The 21,360-nt window shown below is 46.9% G+C and overlaps 1 protein-coding gene across 11 annotated transcripts in view; it reads right to left on the reverse strand.

The window, feature by feature from the left end:
* Nucleotides 1–19,032, reverse strand: part of ncor2 (nuclear receptor corepressor 2) — a 143,131-nt gene extending 124,099 nt beyond the window's left edge. For all 11 annotated transcript variants that reach the window (XM_036527022.1, XM_036527021.1, XM_036527026.1 and 8 more), the window contains exon 1: nt 18,652–19,032. The gene's annotated coding sequence lies outside the window, so the exon portion shown is untranslated. The remainder of the gene's footprint in view (nt 1–18,651) is intronic.
* Between the last annotated feature and the right edge of the window lie 2,328 nt (nt 19,033–21,360).

Genomic DNA, 21,360 nt, shown 5'->3' on the forward strand with positions numbered 1-21,360 from the left:
AATCTGCGCGGCGCATTTATGGCGAGAGCGAAGACAGGAATGACTGGAGGGGGAGAAGAGGCCGAGGCCGAGTACCGAAAGCAAACAGCACAGTTCCCACCCCCCCGAGCCCCCAGTGCCGCCTGACCCTCGCTGATCAGGCAGACACAACCGAAGCTCAGGCCAATCCCACCCACGGCAGCGCACGGGAAGAGCGCTGATACCAGCCAAGCTTCCCACCATCACACTCTCAGACAGCCACATACAGCGCTGTGCACATGCACGCACGCACGATACACACACACACATTTATACAAATGCACATACACATGCAGGCACACAACCACATACACACCATGAGACAAACAAACAACCATACATAACACAACTCACATACACACAAAATCTTTCCTATTTCTCTAAAACACACACACACACACTGTCCTGCTCTCACCTGATGCTGCCTGCGTTGCGTAAGAGACTCAAGTGAATCACTTACCACAGAGAGGATTGTAATCCTCTCTAATCCTCTCTGCCCCTCCCGCTTTTTCATTTAAGGCTTTTTCCTTAAACTGGGGGGGCCAACGTTCAGCAAATGGTCTCCCTTGGTATGTGCATCATTTCAGCAAAGTGAAACGACGCTTCAGCTGTCCCAGATCTCACTCACTGCAAAGGCAGTTTTCGCTAGCCGACAGGGACTCTTTGCACATTTCCCTTTCTGGGGTCTTTCAATCTGCGTTTGCCCTGGCATTCTCCCTGCTCTGGGCTTAGGACCCTTACGAAACATTATGACAGGGTTTATTTTTAGGGCCAGGTAACATTCTGTCAAGTAATTCAACTTGGCTCAATCAGTGTGGCTTCTAATTGGTTTACACTTGCTGAGAACTGGAGCGCATTTGCCAATGCTTAGCAGCTGGGGCTTTGAGGACTCCACAGCCCTCTCCCTCCCTCCCTCCCTCCCTCCACTGCCCATTCCCTCGCTCTCCCGCCCCCTTATTTTCTGCTGCCAACAGGAGTAACACAGTAAACATCACCACGGTGCCCTATTTCACAGCCACACGCTGAAAAGGACGCCGGGAGGGCACGGCGTTCCGACGCTCTCTCCCCCTGCGGCTGCCGCTCGGGGCAGATACCGCAAGCGCTGCGACAGGAAACCCACCCGCACGCACGCCGATAAGGGCCCCTCTGCCAAACGCCGCGAGCTCTGCGGGGGCCAGCGGGTTGCGCCACTCGAGGGGCTCACTGAGCCGGCGGGACTGAGGCAGAGAGAGGCAGCTGGGGCGGGGGCCACGGAAGGGTGCCGCTCAGAGTCCCGCGCTGGGCCACGGCTCTCCGTGGCTCATTTCAGCCCCCGAAAAGCTCGCCTTTCCCCTCGCTTGTTACAAAACAAAGAAAAAAAAAAAAAAAAAAAGGAACTCCGGTCCCTGTGACGTCTTATCTTTGCGGGCTGTTAGCGTTTTATTGCCGGCTTAATCTCTGGCTGTTTTTATCCACGGTCGGCGCTGACTTACTTGGCCACGTCTCACTTGTTTAAGAGATATCTATCTGTTAAAAGGAAATCTTATCTGCGCAGAGCGGTGATTGAATTACTGCAAACTCACGTGCAGTTGTGACCGCCCCATTATGATTCTTCTCTCGTCCTCTTTGGCTCGCCCCCCGCCCCCCCACCATCCAGCCCCACCCCCACCCTAGTTTCTTTCAAAGGCGACGCACTGTAAACAGTCTGGGGGGACATGAGAGAATAACACAGGCCAGGTTTGGAAGCGGGTGGGGGCTGTGTTTGTGGACCCCAGAGAGCAGCGGGCACCAACTGTTACACAGCCGGTGCCAGAACAGGCAAAGAGCCAGCGAGTGATGGCTGAGGAGCAGAGCGCAGTGGATCGGCTTTCAGAGCCCAGCGGCCGGGAAACGGGGCCCTTAAAGGTGGCGCCACGCTAGTTTGGAGGAGCCCTCAGGACCTAAAGCGATCCACGCAAATGTATCTTTTCGGTGAGAATGTATACAGAATGTATACCGGCCCCTCCCCCACTCCCACCCCTACGCACCGCAGCTCTGAGATGATGTGTGCACTGAGACGTGAAATGAGACCTCTCTCCCTCCCGCTCCGTTCAATTCAAATCGAGCTTTATCACAACGACTGTGCATTGTACAGTGTTGCCAGAGAAGGAATACAAAAGGGAAATTTCCCCATCTCTCTCACGCGTTGTCTAAATCAAAGGCTGATGACTTATAAAGCGTACGCCACAGACGCGGTGGCAGTCATCACATTAAGTGACACGCGGAATCGCTCTGAGTCACCCGGCCCCCGATGTGCGTGTGTGTGTCAACATCTCCATTTAAAGCCGGGCTTTAAAAGCCCGGGCCAGCGGCGTGACCCGGCCCCTCTGATGAAGACCCCACTGTCAATAAATCCTCGTCAGCCACGGCGAGCCCCTGACACGCCTGGCCCCGGATCTGTCTCGCCATCAGACCCCATTAACCCCCAGGGCCAGGCACTTTTCATCAGGGGCCCGGGGGCCCCGCCCCATTCCTCCCCCATCCTCCCCTCCCCCACCAGCCAACCCAACCACCTCCCCATAATGAGTTCCACAACTGTGTCCCACATATGCCAGAGACAAGGCTATCTGGAAGGAGGTGGGGAGGGGGGGGTGGTGGGGTTTGCAGCGGAGGGGGAGGCGAGTCCAAAGAATGGGAGTCTAGATTACCCTTCCCCTTCCACCTCGGCCTCTCTTATCTCTACCACACACATACACTCAGTGATCTTCCGCTTGAGACTGCGGGCATGGAGACTGCTGAGACGAGCAGAGCAATGCCTCAGACTGCTAACGCTTGCCGTCGCTTCCAGCAAGGTCTCCACAGACGCTTTTAAAAGACAGGCACACACACGCACGTGCGCACACACGCATGCATACACACACACGCACGCATACACACAGGCGCACGCATACACACAGGCGCACGCATACACACAGGCGCGCACACTTTCGTAATCACACTTACAGATACAGACATGCAGAAACACAGTTAAATACAGGCTGTATAGACGTGAACGCAGACATAATCAGAGTGGGGGGGGGGGTGAGGGCATACCGCTGAGCTCCAATTGACAATTTAGTGGGAAAGTTCATTCACAGAGATATAAAGAGTATTCACACCAGACAGAAATTAAAGCAAGCCAACTGCAGACACATCTTTTGTTCGCCACAGTGAAGCAGACAGCGATTTTTCAACAGCAGCAGACCATAAAATGAGATTCCTGGATCAATAATCTACGCACTAACTAACGAGCGAAGCATCATGTGCCAGAGCGGCTTTCCGCCGCTCCTTTTGTGATCTTGGAGAGATTCGATTAGATAGTGCTGAAGGAAGGAAAAAAGAAAGAGAAATATCCCTGCCTAATTAAACATTAGAAATGAAAGGTTACGGGTGTCCTGTGAAGATGGACGGAGTTTACACGGGCAGAGCCTGGCCGCGCGGCTGTACCTTTCTTGTTGAGATGTCGCAACTTGAAATTTCTACCTGGGCGGGGAGAAGGAGTGAAAACTAAACCTCTAATTAGGACTGATCTAGACAAAGCTCTCTAAAACCTGTAGCCTGAATGCCGCACACACAAATCGTCTGGCCTGTTAAGTTGACAGTCTAGGTGTGTCATCTTGGGAGGCCGACAAGGCAATAAAAAAAAAAAAATTACATAAAGCAATCGCGGTTATGATGGTGCCGGGAATCACCTCCGCTTCCCCTTTGGCATACAAGAGCCGAAAAAAAAAATATATACCCATGGTTTAATCTCTGCTGCGAGTCAGACGAAAGGCGTACTCCCCCCGCTCTGAGGAAGCCATGAACACTTGCTTCATCCTGTTGTTGCCAGTCAAAGCCACACAGATTAAGAGAACTGACAGATCTCAATGGGAGATAGTGTTTTTTTTTTTCTGTGCCCTCTTCAATCACGTGGTGTATCTGGCCTTTCTCCCCCCCCCCCCCCCCCCCCCTCTGTCTTGCAGGAACCTGCCGTCACAGAGCTCAGCCACACGCTGCCCAAAATGAACAGGGGCACGCTCCAACCCCTGTAAGCCAGCCCGAAGTCTGTGGCTTCCGTGCGTGTTCAGATTTATCAAAATTTAAAGCTAGGCCAGACCCGGCCTGGGCAAGACTGCTGCCCCACATAACCGTGACGGAATCTGTGGGCTGACAGTTTGTGCTCGAAGGCCTCCCTCGTCGAGCTGTGATCCCGGAGAGAGCAGGCATGAGAAAAGTCACAGCGAACAGTGTCTGGATTTGCGTCGTGATGTCGTCCCTGGACCTCGTTCTTAAGCATGGTGTGCATCATGTATAGCGCACATCGATCAGGCACACACTCCATGTCTCTTAGAGTTATGAGCCCTGGGACAAGCAGTGCTCAAACACAAAAAAACGTCTGCTGCTTCTACTCAAATAAGCCGTCTTTGGACACCATCCAACATGGTGACACTTAAATTCTGAGATTCATTTAAAGTTCCCTCTAGCAACGACTCCCTGGCACTCTTTCACTCAATGAGGCAGCTGAGGCCCTTGCACAATGTTTGGATGCAGCTTCTCACTCCACACGCAGAACGCCTAGGGACCCAGCTGTCGCGAGCTTGGATGGTTGGGGTGGGAGAAGGGCTGGGGTTGGGGAAGTGAGAGGTGTGAGTGGAACCAGAAACTTGATGAAGGCGGTAGTTCGGGAAGGGGGTTTTGCCATTGTGCCAACCCTGACCTAAAATGGAAGTCCAACTGAATTTCCCTCTTCAGGCCTTAATTTTCCGCTTCAAATCAAGCCATCATGAATGAACGCACTGTTAAAGGCCTGCCTGCTGACCTTCACCGAGCACTTCAGATATGCATGTGTGAATGATCATGATATTTGGGGGCAGACGGTATATACCACAGCTTTCTGCATTGCTTGTGTGGATTTACAATGACAACCAGTTACATGGCACAACAACCATGTTCCGCCATCATCTACAATGCATCCAGTCAAACTGGGAGCATTCACACAGTGCCTACAATAACAACCACAGCACAGTCTACCCCTCTTTAGGGGAAACTCCAGTGAAGCTGGACAATCAGAGCGGGACAGGAGAAGAGGAAGTCGAGCTGTCAGTGCAGTGGATTCCCGCCAGCCCCTGCTCAAACCCAACCCCCCCTTACCCACCCGCCCGTCAGCCAGCCAGCTCGCCTGCCTGACAGCCGCAACACACAGACACACACTGACAGGTTGTTATTAAAGTGTATTATTCCAAGGCACACTCCCGGCACAGAGCCCCAATCCCAAACCGTGGTTAGCCCTAGTCCCTGGCAGGCCACTCCCCCCCTCCCCCTCCCCCACACACCCTTCACTCCACCAGCACATGCTCCACCTGCACTGCCTTCACGGCAAACCCAAGGGGCAGCAGTGTGGTGTAACAGTAAGGCGCAGGGTCGTAACCAGAAGGTTGCTGGTTCGATTCCCCTGCTGTTGTAACCTTGGGCAAGTTACCTAACCCACAGCTGCCTCAGTAATTATCCAGCTATATAAATGGATAACATGTAAAACTTGTAAAATCTGTAAGTCGCTCTGGATAAGAGCGTCTGCTAAATGACAACTATGTAATGCAATGTAAGGTGGCTCTTCTTGCTGCCGTCACGTTGACAAACCAGAAGTCCGGGACAGCAGAATGTTTCGGCTGGTTAAGGGCGAAATGCTAGCAAGCTGTCCCCTCAGGCAAAGCCCGTACTCTCTGACTGAGCGTGCCAAACCCGCCCACCTGTCCTGAGCATTTCTCTTTCACACCCTTTACGCTTGCAAGCACAAGCCTCACTTCAAACCACAAGCACAACCCAGGGAAAGCACATCCTACAACGAAAGAAATGAAACAACACCACTTGAAGGTGATGCGTTTTACCGTTGGGCTACTTTCGATTTAAGATTACATCATGGCATATTCATATTTTATGCCACAAGTTCAACAGTCACACGGCTGACGATGACAGTTTTACAACAGCGTCAAACAAGCTATTTGTTATGTAAATGGTTTGATTGTTTAATCCGATATACTCTGCATTCAAAGCACATAAACTGTGCAAGTAAAGGCCTTTACTGAACGGCAGCACACTGCAGCAAAAATGAACAAAAAACAAACAGAAAGCATGTGCATACAGAAAAAGCGCATAGATTTGAATGCACGACTTATACTCATAGTGTCACGTATCCACCCACTGCTTCACATTATGATTATATCACACTCCAAGGTACCAGCGGGTTAGCCTTGGCCAGTCACATTCATTTCTGCTCCAGTGCAGCGGCACATCACAAGGATGACACGTTTTTATTCACGGCCCTGGACTGCGGCACTTTTCATACCCTTTAAACAAAGTTATGCAATTGCTTTCGGCTTCTTAGAAAGGTTAGTAAATTACGTAATGACTTCATTCCCAAATTTTCCTATTTCTCTGCAGGCTCGGATGAGAGCAGGCGCTCACACGCATCTCGGCCAAGGCTGCAAATGAATGAAAGCGTCTGCCAATGGCTTAATTACAATACAACTTTTGTGCACTTCTGTAAGCAAATTACAGCTCACAGCAACAGCGTTCAGAGTCTTCAAATACCTTGTTAAAAAACAAAAAAAAAACACTGATAAATCAGATCAGGAGCCGAGCAGAAGCAGTCAGTCTCCAGCGTCCTAGTTTGCATTAGCCATTATGCTGGGGGATTCGCAGTCATGATTCCCCCCCCCCCCCCCCCCAGCCTCAACCCTGATGTCCTTTCACAACAACAGTGGGACTTCCCAGCTGACGTCAGCGGCCGTCCCTGGACTTGTGCTCCACAAAGGGGGGGGGGGGGGGTTGGGAGTGACCTGCTTTGTCCACCCCGCTGTGACACCGAGCGCTTTACTGTACACTAACGCACCATTGGCTACCCCAACCCCCCCCGACCACCATTCCCCCCTCTCCTTTCCACCTCTTCCTTCTGAACAATAGCTGCCATTATTTCGCATGAGTTTCAAAAGGATGGCAGCGCAGCCGGCCCCAGACAAAAAGCACATTCCGGTGACTGTTTGTGGGCTGACATTTGCGGAACGGCGCGTGGAACCGGTCGCTCCTTCCTCTTCTGAAAGCCCAGATAGGGCGGCTTTGTGAGCTGGCATTTCCAGCAAAGATAAAGAGATCTGATAACAGCGATGCATGCAAAACGAGCCGGGGTGGGGTGGGGTTTAGGGAGACGACACACCACATGTTCTTATTATTGAACAGGGACAGGTTACACGGGGACGTCGGGCCGTGGTTTCGGACGGGGAGCGGCGCGGGACACCCCCGTCAGGACCAACGGCGATCCGAGGGGCCCGGCCCCGTCCGCAGCGCAACGCCTCGCCGCTGCCAGGCTGCCCTCACATCCTGTTTCATAAGCGCCTCCTGTTTCGTAACAGCAGCGCGGCTGTGATGGGGGTGAGCCAACCGTCTGCTGCCCCCCCCCGCACCAAGCTGTGCCCGGGATTACCAGCGTCCCCGTTACCCTTCCAAAGGGAATGGCACCGATGTCTCCGCCCGCACGCGTGCCGTTAACCCTTCGAGCGCTGACGAGGTGGCGTGACTCTGCCTCGGAGTGCTCGGCCTCTCCTTCTCACGCCAGCGGGGATTAGCCGGCAGACTGAATGGTTTCTCCCAACACCCCACCCCCCACATCAGTTGATCCCATTTAATACACGAAAGCGGCCACATCTATGGGATGAGATCACGGGACGCACATACAGCATGTACATGCATGTATACACATATATATATATGCTTGTGTAAAAACAATCTTGCATTACATATATACGTATATGTTTATATTTAGCCGCCCGCGTGATCTCCGCAGCTTAGCGGCGAAACCGCGGGGAGGGAGAGGAGAGCGGGGATTTCCGAGGCGGAGCAGGACCCTGGGGGCGTCCCACAGATGAAGAGATGGCTGATCCGCTGCTGGCCGCCAGATTAGGCAGGGGAAGAAGGAAGAGCGGATGGAATCCTCCTCCTAATTAAAATAAGGGCCCTGAGCCTCCGTGCCCAGGGAGGGGATCAATAGAGCTTCGTTCCTCGCGGCTGTGTGCCACACGCTGCCGCCAAACCCCCCCGCTCCTCATTACCAGCCTTCAAATCTCAGGGCTCCCTTCTCATTCTCCCCATCATAAAGGACACGACTACGCCCACTTACGTGTTTGACTGATGGGCGGAGAAGATCGGGCGTTCAACATTCACGCAAAGGGCTGGAAACATAAAGATCGGCGCATAAAGATCAACGTTGAGACAAAGCTGAAATGCATGCTGGGAGAAAGGCACGGCGCAGGTCTGGCTGGGTCTGCATTGTCAGGAAAGCAGATCTGTCCACAGATTCGGATCCAATTAAATGCCTGCTAGAATTAAATTCAAGTCCAGTTCTATTTTTATTGATTCCAGCTCAAACTCCCTTTCCACTGGCAATTAAGCCGATTCAGTGCGACCGTCCCACGACTGTTTCCTAATTGTACAGATTACACTGTAACCCCAATTTTCACCTGAATCCCAAACGATGTAATGATGCAATCTGAAGGGTAATGGAGCCACACTGAAATTATAAAATGGTTTATCGTTACCTTCATTGACTTTTTCATTTTCACTGTAATTTGTTATACCTCAAAGGGAAATCTGGACTTCTTTATATCTGGGGCCTGACAAAAATGTAAAAACCTTCAGACTGGATCTTTTAGACATTTTCATTTAAATATATGGTTTCAGCTAAAGCTAGTGGATTGATGTTTATCTAAATAACAAATGAATCTCGTATGCATTCTCCAATGTGGGCCCAGCCTGTAATGGGAAATATTTAAGCAATTCAGTGCAACTAAGGACAAAGCAAATTCACTTGGAACTGAGTTAACTAGAATCAATAACTTTACTTTAAGCAAAACTTGCAAAACTGCTACATTTCTATCAATATGGCTTAGGACTGTACCATATAGCTTTAACCTTCATTTAGCTTGGATGAGACTCAAACTCTCTGCAAACAAATATGCCATCACTAATGTTTTACACAGATCTAAAGAATCAAAAGCACTTTTCACATCTGCGTAGTATCTTCAGAACTGCAGTTAAAATTCAGTCAGCAACCACTACAAAAGCAGCAAAAATAAAGTCGGAAAGCACAGCATGCACCGACAGAGGGTTAGACATGCAAATCCCGGGTCAAGCAGACAGAAGAAGGAACGCCCCCGTCGCCCCCCCGAGTCCTTGACCTCTGACCCCGGGGGGTGAGCCAATCCGCGCTGCAGAAATTTGGCTCGCTCAGGTGCCGTCTCTCCCGCACGCGGATAACGAGCCTCCCCTGCCTGTTTCACTTCACTCTCAGTCCCAGTTCAGCTGAGCAAAGGGGTCGTTTATTAGAGTCAACACTCTGCCAGGAGCGCTGATGCAATGCCCAGATTTTGAAAAGTCTTGATTGTTTGAGTTTCCCGTCTCTCTCTCTCTCGCTCTCTCTGGATGTGGGCCTCCCCGCACCACTTTCCTGGAAATGTCAGGGGTGGAGCAGCTGTGCTGGGAGGCCTGGTGCGCTCAGGGTGTAAATCTGTCCACATAATGGGACTTTGTCAGCCTTAGTGAAGACTGGCGCTAAGGAAGCCCTGCCCACCCCCCCCCCACTGCTCACACAACACCACCCCCCCCCCAACACACACACACACACACACACACACACACACACACAGTACACTAACATACATAAAAGGTACAATAAGAAAAAAAAAAGAAGAAAAATCAGCTGCTACCATATTTCATCATGGAAGCGTGGTTTTATTTTGGGCACTGGAATGAAGAAGGGAACTCAGCTGCTACAGAGTGTGATTTTGTCCAGTAGGCCCAGGTAATTTATATGCTAAGACTGTTCATGATGAACATTAACAGTGAACATACCTGGACTGAGAATCAATTCACTGGCTTTGATCCTTTCCCCTACCACAAGAGCAAGACCAAGCCTTAGAGTGTTAAGAGTTTACCACAGTGGTAGGATGCAGCGATCATAACTGAGAGGTTGCTGGCTTGATTCCCAGCTGGGGCACCGCTGCTGTACCCTTGGGTACTTAACCCAGAATTGCCTCAGTAAATATCCAGCAGTAAATAACATGTAAAATATGTAAAAAATGTACGCCACGCAAGTCGTATAGGAACGTCTGCTGAAGGCCAATAATGTAATGTAATGTAACGTATTAGAGTCCTTGAGCCAGTCGCCATCTTGCGCGCTCACAGACCTCCCTCTGTGAGATAACACCATTACAGAAAGGCTGTGAGAGTGCAGTTGGTGCACGGGGATGGTGTGACACAGCACCATCCAGACACGGAGCAGACCGCCCTCTGCCCTTAACAACGCGTCACGGACTCGGATCACAGGTTACCGACGCCAAAGCACGGCCCAAGAATTTGACCCCCCCCTCCTCCTCCATACATTCTCCTGGGGGATGCTTCTCAAACCTAAGCGGCAGTCACAACAGAGGCTGACGCACCTTGGCCGCACTACGCTTCAAAATTATTCAAATTTATTCCAAACAGCAACGTTTTGTAATTTATTTCCAGGGGCCTTTTACAGTAATTAAGCCCCGGGCCTGGGCAACAGAGGTCTTTAACGGCCGCAGAAAGACTGCACTTGACATTCAGTGCCCCCCGTGAGCCGCCGCTCAGCCGCCGCGGCAGCATTCATGTGCAGTGCTGACTCTGAGCAGCTGCAGTGTTTAAGCGCTGCGCGGTGGGCAGCCGAGGGAGCTGTGGGATCGCAGGCTGCTAACATTTACTCCACTCAAACACAGGGCTCCAGTCTCTTCTCAGCATCCTTAGTGTTTTTTTTTTTGCTTGAGCACACATGCGTGTGCTGCTGTAGCAGAACGAAACTGACAACTAACTCGCTAACGATACCAATTACTACAGTTGATACTACTACATCATTGCAACAGTCTAGATAGTTACCTTAAGGCAACTACAGATATAAAGCTAGGTCCACTGAACATGAACCCCTTCCACCCAAAACTGCAAATAATTAAGTTGTTTATGCGCTTAGCTACTTTGGCTAGGTTTATCTCTGCTGTCCCTGCTCCAAACACCACCGGTGAGCATGTATTTAATAGCACACATCCAGGACACCTTTTTTCCAAGAAGCAAGTGCTTATTTCTCCACAAAGGTTCACTCATCCAGGAACAAACAAGCCACTTCAGTGATTTGACATCAGCAAATCCTGTGCAGCACTGAGCTAGAAAAACCATGCCTTAAGGTTTTACTGGAATCGTATGACGCTTATTTCTAGCTACAATTACTGCATCATCTCAAATTATTCAAGATTTGCGTGGCATATTTTTTCATCAAACCAGGCATCACGCTAAGTACAAAATCTAGGCCCCTTGAATATCAAAGCTCAGACTGAGTGCTTTGATGGATCAAAGTGAACTGCATAATATTCCGCAGTGGTCACTTCCAACACAGGAAACTTTGGGAGATTAACAATGGTGAAAGTATAATGGGTGGTTTCTGCAGTGTTTGCAAGCATGCCGGCTTTAAATCCGTGCAGAGCTGCAGCAGGTATGCTGATCCAATCAATAATCACACGCATCAAGTCTACCAATCAACAGCAGCGCAACTCACCCAGGTAGCACTGACAGACACAGATATATTTAAACAGCAGGTAGCTAATTAAATTAAATGTGAAACTAAATCCAACAAGCATTGCATATGTAAATGCAGAAATATTCCTTTTTGTGAAGAAATAACAAAATCCAATAAAGTCAAAAGAGGTACTGCAGGCAAAGGTAACAGCCCAAAGCAGAGCTGCCCGGGAAAGAAACCCAAAATTCGAAAACACTGACTCATTTAAAAAGAAAAAAAAAGAGAGGCAACTATTGGTTATTTACTTAATGAAGAAGCTTGCCAAAAATAACATAGCTGCAGCGCTGTTAGTTTTTTTTTCTTCTTCATAATAAAATTATCTCTGGTTCACACCTGAAAAAACAATGAAGTCAAAGATGGCAAAGTCAGGATATTTTAACTTCGGTGACAGCTTCCTGCAGGCTGTTAATTTGAGTTCACATTTTCTTCATCCAAGTAAAATCAACATGCTAACAGCTGAACATAAGTAAGACAATGAGAGGGCATGTTAATTTGACTGCTTTCCATATACTCTGGAACACTCATGAGCTACTGAGACACCTCTTGGCTAAACAAATATTGCTGTTGCGAAATGCATTATTATCTATATTCAGTGTAAGAGAGAAAAAAAGGAGAATGCACTGCTAGCTAATTACCAAACTGTCTCACTGGCAGTTATTTCATTGACAGTGTACAACGCACTGCATTGAGTTAATTTGCCATGTAACCACACTGTAAATTCTTATGTGGCTGACAATATGTGGGTGACCCGTGTTCACGCACTGTTCGGCCACAACCAGCAGCACGTGTTCAGACGGTGGCTGTGCTTTCCTGTCCTGTTTTTTTCCCCTCAATCTTGCAATCACTGATGGAACTGCAGAATTCACTTTTGGAAATGGATTTTGCGTTTTGAGAATGGAATTCAGCTTTTCAAAACCTAATCTGAATTTCAAACATGCAGTCAAGTTCCATGTTGTGTATCACCCCAGAGGAGTGTAATGTGAGTGTCGTGTATACAGTAACCAAAAAGTAAAGGGGAAGGGGGTGTGCCTGTAGATTAATATTTAGCCACACTACACAGGAAGGAAACTAACTCACACAATCTGTGCAAGTACTGGGTGTGCAAACTCCACGGCACTGATGCAGTTACCATATTGTTTCAGGAATGCACATGCAAAAATGTCTTTGGCTTTCATTTTCCGAAAGGCTGACCGCATAACCGTGGTTAGAAGCGGCTGGTAACTTATGGCGTTTCCACCACTAAAACGCATCACAAACTTCCTGCATCCTGGAGATGATTGGGCCCATAAGCTCCTTGACTGCTGTTTTTATTGCTTTTTCAATTCTATTATGCATTTCAGACAGAATCGTTGTAGAATAAATGCTGTGTTATCTTATTAAAACATAATACAATCTAAAGTTATTAGAAGAGGAAAAGACACCAGCAACAGCGAGTGTAAAAATGGATCACTTAAACTTTATTTGTCAATTTACCAAATTAGCATATTCTGCGATCAAGCTGTGTTTTCACTGTGGAGCACGTGTTCTATTTAAAGTGCTGGAGGATTCTTAATGGGCTCTGTGTGTGCGTGTATTTATTTGTGTTTGTATGCGTGTGTACACAGTGCCTCTGCATAAGCAAGGGAAAGCTGTTCCTGGAGAGAGAAGGTTGACTGGTCGTAACTATGACATCATTCTCTGTAGAGACTGCACAGAGCAGCTGCCGCAGACATGCACACAGCCCTGCCTTCTCACTCCCCCTCCCTCCCTCCCGCTCCCGCTGATCGCAGAAGGAATGCGAGGGTAGGGGCCCAAGACGAATCCCAGGGGGTAACCATTCCCGAAACCCTCCAAGAAGTCTAAGCGCTATCCAAAATCTTTCCCTGTCCTCACGGCTGACTTGAGCCCGTCACCAGCCAGCCCGGCTCACCCCCCCCCCCAACCCCACCCCCGCCCCGTGATCCGTGACCCGAAACCCCCCTTCCCCACCCCCACACAGGCGACAGAGGGAGCCACGCAGTGCTCTGCAGGAGACCGCAACTCTGGAGAGCGCACTGTAAACAGAGCTTCACTAATCAAATAAAGAAGAGAGAAAGTACAGCGTGCGATTCAGATGGTTCACCGCAACAGATCTCTTGCTATAAAGGTTCCGCGTAATTTTCAAGCAGTCAGCAGAGACGCTGAAATCTGAGGTCAAACCAGGTCAAAACGATTGCTTTGTACAAGTTCTTCTGTCTATGTGGAAAAAGAAAGGGAGAAGCATGGTGTGTTCACAGTAATGACTTCTGCCATCAGATAGTATTTCCTCATTAATCAGACAAGATGAGGATACAACTGAGCCTGTCCTTCAACTCTTTTCACATCCACATGCTTGCAAGCATTAAGAATGCTCGCATACACACGGTCAGGTAATTTCAATGACAAAGAAGCAGGGTTTCCAGGAAGACCATGCTCTGCAAACACAACCCACAAAGCAGAATCCCTGCGGAAGATTAAAAAAATAAATCTGCAAGCAAATATCCCCAAATTCTGTAAAGAAGCGTCCTCGCAGAGTGATTCTGCCTGTGGGACATCAGGAGCGTCATTCGAGTCAAACACACGGGCGCACAAACACACCAGCTCCGGAGTGGAAACTCCATGTTGCTGTATGGATTTCACGGCCTGCAGGAAAAGGAACCAACACTTGCCCATCTGAAAAGCAATGATGCAAGGTCTGATTTCCTCCACAACTCAACGGGCTGCAGCTCCTGGTGAGATATCTTCCCCCCAGACTGTTTAGAGGTAAACACGAGCACTTCAAGCATTAAAAGACTGACGACTCCTAGTGCTCACAAATTCTAAATTTATGAAAACACTATGCTACTCCATCACCAAACACATAGATGGTTTATCTGGTCATGTTAAAAAAAAATTCAGCAAGTAATTTCCAATTTCCAATGCATTGAAAAATCAATAATCCAAAAAATATGAAGTCTGTAAAATGCCATTCATTCAGCACAAGACAAAAACACACCAGTGTTTAGGTACAGCTATGGCTGGAGGCAACTTCAAGAAGCCAGCCAAATTTTTTTATAAGATCGCTGAATCACAATATGAGATATTCACAGCCTGACAAAGTATTCACTACCTAGACTGCTCGCTAGTGACAAAACATAGCCTGTGATGGTCAAGTCAGGATACTTTAACTTGAATGGGGCCATAGATTTCCAGGCTTTGTTAAATTGGATTAGGTCAGTGAATGTATTCTCACTTTGTTTAAAATCACCATGCAAACAGCAGAAAACAAAACGGCAACGAGGAACGGCTCCCTCAAAACATTCCAACAGCAAACCCATGCCAACGCAGAGGGGACATTGAGAGTCATCTCACAGCTCCTGTTGAAGTAGGTGTTAACCGGAGGGGGGCCATCTGACCAAAACACTTCTGCAGAGGGAAACCTCCCAGATATTCACTCCACAAAATGCACAACCGTTTGGGCTGTGGGTGAGCGGCATGACTTCACAAACTCTTTTACAGTCAGGGAGCCTCCGCCACAGCATGTCCCAAGCCACAAGCTCAGCATTTTTCCTCTGATAAGAGTGGTTGTGCAAAGGAATGCAGTGATATATGTTTGCTCCTCCTGCATTCACTGCGGAATCTAATTTTGTCCATTTTCCTTAATGCTTCAATTGCAAGAGATAAGGCAGAGAGGTTTCATCCCATGCTAAATACAAAACAAAGCTGTTTCACCAAAACATTTCCATACTTTGCTTCTCTATAACAATACAGGAGATCTCTAGATGAATTCAAGGGTTGTCACAGCTTAAGAATCCAGAACTTCAGAACTATAAAACCCACAACCCAGACAGACTGTGAAACTGGAAGAGATTCAGAAACAAGATCTGGTAAACTCCAATATTTTCTTGTGCTATACTAGTCTTCAAAAGTGCATGTTTATTTAAATTGATTGCTCAAAGAAAATCAATATTTCATTTGCTGACCCATTTAATTAGCACATTTAAAGCAATCAAGCAGTATTTTTATGCTGGAGTTCTTGTTCTGTTTTGAGTCATCAGCTATTCAGAGCTGTCTCTGGATTCTATGAGTTTATATGCATGACTCCAAATTTCAGTAAATTCAAAGAGGACTTGCCCATTGCCTAGTTCTGATTGTACATAATTAATGTACTTTACATAATTAGTCTTACTTTGCGCAACAGTAGGAGCTAATTAAGCACATACAACACTATAGTAAAAAAAAAAAACATTTAGAGGAGTGGGTTGTATTATTATTCTCAAACAAACTACAAGAATGCTCATTTTCTTTGTCAAGAGCAAGCAAGGCATCCTTCATCCAAACCCAAATCACAGCTGTATTTTTGTTCACTATGAACTCATTCCATTTTCTCAACACTGAAATCAAATTTACTAATTTTCCCAAAGGAAATCGCCACTTCTAGCCAAGAGCAAAGTTATCCACTAATGAATGCAATGTTACAAACAAGCTGTTGAGCACTAAAAAAAACTGAGGGAAATGAACATAAAATAACATCCTGGACCCATAAAAGTAGCGGCAGGGAAAAGTGGTTTGCCCAAAATCCTGCGTTTCAGTGCCCTCACAAGTCTGGTCCCACTGTCACACAGGGACATCATTTTGCACCTCCTAATCTGTGTGGGGGCACTGGTGACCCCCCACGCACCTGGCCGCACTTCTGCGCCTCACAGTCCACACCCTAATATACCACAGAAAAGTCCTCTCTCTAGCCCTCTGATCGATACAGCCAACCACAGAGGAACAGGCCAAAGGAGATCTCTGACAACATCAAAGAGCCTCACATCTGTTTCATTTCGTGAATACCAAAGACCAAGCAAGAACGGATGTTACCTCTGCCAATGTGGGCTGGGGAGAGAGAGAGGACTGAGCGAATATACAGAAACCTTTGTTCTACATATGACTATATCACCGATTGCTCATGCTACTGGAATTATCTTACCGGGCTATTTTCATAATACAAGAAGGAACATGTTGCTCTGGTGGTCCTGATTGTAATGGTCAAATAACCAAATGAATGTTGCTGGGTTCATGCATGTGATTCAGACAATGACAAAGAGGGCAGGTGTAATACAGAGCTGAGGGAAATCAAAAGCAGGGCACTGAATATGACATCAGTCAAATCTAACTAAGAGTCGTGTCTCCAAACCTTTTTTCCTTACTCCACTGCTTACTGCAGAAAGGTATACAAGGTCATTGCACACACCGCTTGGCAAACCCAGAACTGCTTGTGTGGCTGTTCTGCTTGCAAAGAGCACTTCAAGCCAATTCCTCCACTCTGTTTAGCGATACACAACAGCACAGCTGGTACATACACCAAATACACATCAACGCGTGGTGGAATTTAATGTCAGGTATCCACAAAAAAGCGTGTGTTTTTTTCTGTCTCATCATACAGGTGGTTGCGCTAGAGGTTGTCTGAGGTAAGCAGTGTTTTCTGTTGACAAATCGCTCCCCCACACTCGGAAGTTAATGGGCCTTGATTAATATCTGAAGCACATCTTACACGCTCGCTTTTCATGCTACTCACACGTGTCCGATCTAAGATGGGAGGTTCGGTCAAAGGAACGCGATCTATAAAATATCTGGAAATACCCTAATCAACAAATTCGCACGCAACTGCAAGCCTTTATTTTATCCACTGCAACTACACAAACAGTGGGAGACTTCTGAACATCCTCGCTAGCACAGGAAGTCTCATGTATAACCATGGAGGCTCCCACCCCCTTGCGCGCATTGCTGAGATTTCGCCTCGGGTGATTGACCATGTTGCCATGTGACAGGACCACACTCCTGTTGTGACAATCATAATCCTCTGACGCCGCCTTTAACAGGTTGTAGTGAATTTTCCAAACTCCACGATTTCCGACAATCTGGGATGTCGGTGTGGTAGCCACCGAGTTTGCACACACGACTAGTAACAGGAAACAACATGAATATATCTTTAGTCAAACAAATACCGGCTCAGGCGTTGAAGCGATCGCTAGCCAGCTAACTGGGTAGCCAGCTAGCTAAGCTAAATCGGTGGCAGTTATGAAGGGTCATCTCTAGCTTTTTTTGATAAACTACCTAAGTAACACCCAGACGTTGCTAACGTAGCTAGCTAACTATCTAACGTTACGTAGCAATGGTAGTAATCCTCGCTGAGTACGAGTTCTGTGTCTGTCCTTTTAGCTAGCTGGCTTCTATCCGGTATAACATTAACTAGCTAGCTAGGTGGCTTGCTAGCTAGCACTCTTGTTAATTGCAGATTTCTTCCCATCACAAGCCAATGACCATGCATTTTGATTTGTTTAATCTGTGGGTGGGTTTTCCTGAATTCGTGACAGCAAGTCAGGTGAACATTAACATAACACAAGTTAGGTAAGAAAATGAGCTAGTTAGCTAGCTGGCTAACTAGTTGGCAAACTAACCTACCTAGCCAGCCAGCTAAATTTACGGATAAGTGCTTAACACTTTCAAACGTTACTGATGCAATACGCTGCATTCAAGCATTAGTTCAAACTAGTATTACTAAACAGCTAAATACCAACTAAAATACAACTTGGGTTCAAAATTCAAAATACCTGACCGGAGAGTTATCTGATATTAGCTACCAATGCTATCTTGTAGCTAGTCAGTCAATATATCCAAAGAATGACAGAAAAATATTCATAGCTAGCTAACGAGCTATCGTAACCTAGCCTGTGATGTATAGCTAGCTAGCTATATATAGCTAGTTTACTAGCTAGCTAGTCTGTGTCACTCGCCAGTATAGCTTCAGAGGGAGTCACGTTTCAGCCGTGTCTTTGTTAGGGAGCTAGCTAGCTAGCCGGCTACCTAATTAGAATAACGTTAGAAGAGCGTTCCCGTAATGTGAACCCTTGGAGGGGCTGTTTAGCCAGCTAGCGATTCGCTGCTGGTGCATTTTCTTCTCAAAATGTTAGCCAAGCAAACGTTAGCCCGATAGCTAGCTGACGCTAACTGTCGTCTTATTAGCAGGCTACCAGCTACGGCCAAGATTTTCTTACCTTCCCGATTCCTTACGATTTGACGATCTGCTCGTACTTGTTTTTGAGTTGTTGTAGTAAACGTATTTTCCCCCAACAGTAATCCACAAGAAAGCGGTGTTTTTCCTTTTCCTTTCTGTGTGGTTCCGTTTCTCTCCACTTGCTACAAATGTCGCGTCTGCTGCTTAATGTGGTAACTGTGCCGCCTCTCCCCTCTGCTCTCTCGATAGGTTCCTTTGCTCTCGCGCTCTCTCCCCCTCTCTCTCTCGTTACTCACCCACTCACTCGCTCAGTCACTCACAGGCAAGTCGAGTAACTTTGTGCTCAATCAAGCATCTTTTTTTTCCAGTGCTTTCCTCTCCCTCTCTCCAAAAAAGAAAATCACTTTGAGATTCAGCCAAAGGGGAGATCACTGGGTTTGGAGTCTTGCTTATGCAGTTTTGCTCAGGCACCACTGGCTGGCGGAGACAACGCGTTTCTCTTAGCATTTAAAGGGACAGTAGCTACACGCTTTGCGCATCCCCGCTGTGTAGTCTTAGCTAAAAGGCGAATACATTTTAAAGTCCCACGGGCAGAATGACAGGCTATGCGACTTGATTGTATGCCCAGTACAAATTAACTTTATGACGCAACTTTGAAAGACTGTGCAAAAAATGGCCTGTCATTTGATAATGTGGTTTCCATAGAAGAAAACAATAAACGTGCTTCTTAGCTTAACCCCGCCCCAACGGAGTTGTGGGAAACGCATATATGTGCATATACCAATCTCTAAATGTGCTGCTTTGGCCCAGTTGATAACACTTGGCCTTTTTAAAGACTTTGATGATTTTGACATAATCCACATCCTGCTTCTCAAAAAGATACAGCACCAGGGCAAATAGCCAAATCCCATTAAAAAAAATAACAGTTGGAATGAGGCTATACACAAGACAGATATATATTTTAGATATTTATGTATAAACATAAGTACATAATGAGTATAAGTTCAGTTTGCTAACTAGTTTCCTTAAAGGAGCAACCTTAGTGATTCAACTTAGAACATGCAACTTCCTGATTCACTCTTTGGGTTTTTATCCACCATCACCCTGCCAATTTGCTATGATTCATGGTAATATAACCTCGAATATATTGTAAAACACAACACCACCATTCCATAAAATGAGTATCATATTATTAATCTTGAGGAGCATATAGGGATACCCAATGACATAAGTCAGTTTTGCTCAATCCTACTCCCGGAGCCCCCTGTCCTGCATATCTTCTATCTATCCTTGCTCCAAACTTGCTCTTGATTGAATCAGGTGTGCTCAGCTAATCAAAAGTGCCACTGATGAGTTCAGTCAGGCACGTAGAGCAGGGAAAGATGGAAAACGTGCAAAGAAGGGGGCCCCAGGAGCAGGATTGAGAATCAGTGACATAAATGATAAACCATTCCTTATTGTTTTCATATCACCAGTATATATATATAATTGAAGATTAAAATGGATTTTATGTTTTCTGGAGCAAGGCCATAAGAAAAATTATTCTATCAGATCTTCTGAGCAATGGGGTTTTATTTTCTATTAGAACTGCCCTAGATGTCTTTTAAGATAGATATAAAAATATCACATTTTGAAGCACTTAAATATATTGCATTACCAAACTGATAACTGATGTAGTTTAACAAAATGGCATTTTAATAGTTGTCATAGCTTGCGCGATTTCCTCTATGAAGAATCTGTTTAAGATTATGATCTTAGCACCATGTGGGGTACTCGTAAAACATATGTTACCCTCTATTTCATTCTAAATATTTATGGCGATAAAGGTAGAGCCATCCTAGCCCAATGCAGAGTAACTCCCAAATGAAATGATACATTTCCTTGAGTTTATGTGTGAGAAATTCTTATTTTCATACCCTGAAAGAGGAAACAATAAGATCTTGAGTTTGTGCACATACTGGGATTGCAAAATGGAGCCCAAAACAACAATATGCATGGAGGAAATACTGTACCTCCATATGGGAAAAATCCTAAACTTTTCTCTGTTTCAAAGGCTGCACTTTGCAACACTGCAGGGGAAAAAACAGCACATACCATTTCTGTCCTTCATATGTCCTGGGGAATAAATACAGCACATTTTCAGGGAACTGCTTTTGATTTTACACAAAAGTATTGTGACACTAGATGTTTTCTGAAGTCCAGATATTCATGCCTCTGGAATTCTTTTGTTGTCTTTATCTGTGTTTGGTAACCGTGCACATAAACATTCACACACACACACACACACACACACACACACACACACACACACACACACAGAAACGCAGGCGCAAAGTAATGGCTCTGGCAGATTCCTGAGTGGGGGACCTCTGGTGTTTCACCTCCCCAAGATTCCTACATCTGGCCTTTTTGAAGCCAAGGGAGTGGACAAACTGTGAATACAGTGTCTAATGTGAAGAATAGTGCCTGGAAGATCACAGAGACTCATGCTGGGGGCTTGGCAGATGACGTATGTCTGGGCTAGGGCCCTGTTAATGGTCTGAAACCTTTAGCCTCTGGATCAGCCAGCCCGAAGCCCCCCACCATCACCCCCCAACCTGCACATTAGAACATCTGGTCTTACCCACAGGCCTCATTTCAGTACAGATCTGACTGTTCTTCTTAACTGGGAAAACAATGACCAAGACCTATATCCCTCCGTAGAGATATGCAAAATTATGCTCTTCTGCCAGTCTTATTCTCATCCAGT

Source organism: Megalops cyprinoides, chromosome 4, assembly GCF_013368585.1.
Source record: "Megalops cyprinoides isolate fMegCyp1 chromosome 4, fMegCyp1.pri, whole genome shotgun sequence".
Lineage (NCBI taxonomy): Eukaryota > Metazoa > Chordata > Actinopteri > Elopiformes > Megalopidae > Megalops > Megalops cyprinoides.